This window comes from Buceros rhinoceros, unplaced genomic scaffold, assembly GCF_000710305.1.
Source record: "Buceros rhinoceros silvestris isolate BGI_N320 unplaced genomic scaffold, ASM71030v1 scaffold23200, whole genome shotgun sequence".
NCBI classification, from domain to species: domain Eukaryota; kingdom Metazoa; phylum Chordata; class Aves; order Bucerotiformes; family Bucerotidae; genus Buceros; species Buceros rhinoceros.
The window spans coordinates 52,919-53,189 of record NW_010389351.1 but is presented as its reverse complement, the minus strand read 5'-3'; the positions used below and the strand labels follow the sequence as shown (position 1 = coordinate 53,189).

General features: G+C 51.7%; 1 protein-coding gene across 1 annotated transcript in view; it reads left to right on the top strand.

Annotated features, from left to right (window-relative positions):
* The first annotated feature begins 52 nt into the window (after positions 1 to 52).
* LOC104491616 (serine/threonine-protein phosphatase 4 regulatory subunit 1-like) overlaps positions 53 to 271 on the top strand; it is a 20,259-nt gene continuing 20,040 nt past the window's right edge. The window contains exon 1 of the mRNA XM_010134069.1: positions 53 to 92. The gene's annotated coding sequence lies outside the window, so the exon portion shown is untranslated. The remainder of the gene's footprint in view (positions 93 to 271) is intronic.

The following is a 271-nucleotide window of genomic DNA, read 5'->3' as shown; positions in this document are numbered from 1 at the left end:
AGTCCTCGAAACCAACCCCCTGGTGTCTTTTATGTTTTTGTTCGTAGGGATCCCTTTGTATTTTGTGGATTTGCAGGATGACTTAGATGATTGTGAGTAACTGTCTTTTATTTTTCTGCTCCCTGTCGAGGCCCTCCCCCGCTCTCCGACCCCGGGTTCTTCTGTCGCCCTCTTTACTTTTCCGCGTCTTTACCCAGGTTAGGGTGAGCGGAGGATTTAGAGGCTGTTTGTGCTGGTAGGGGAAGGCTTATAAGGTCCCCGGGCCGCCGAG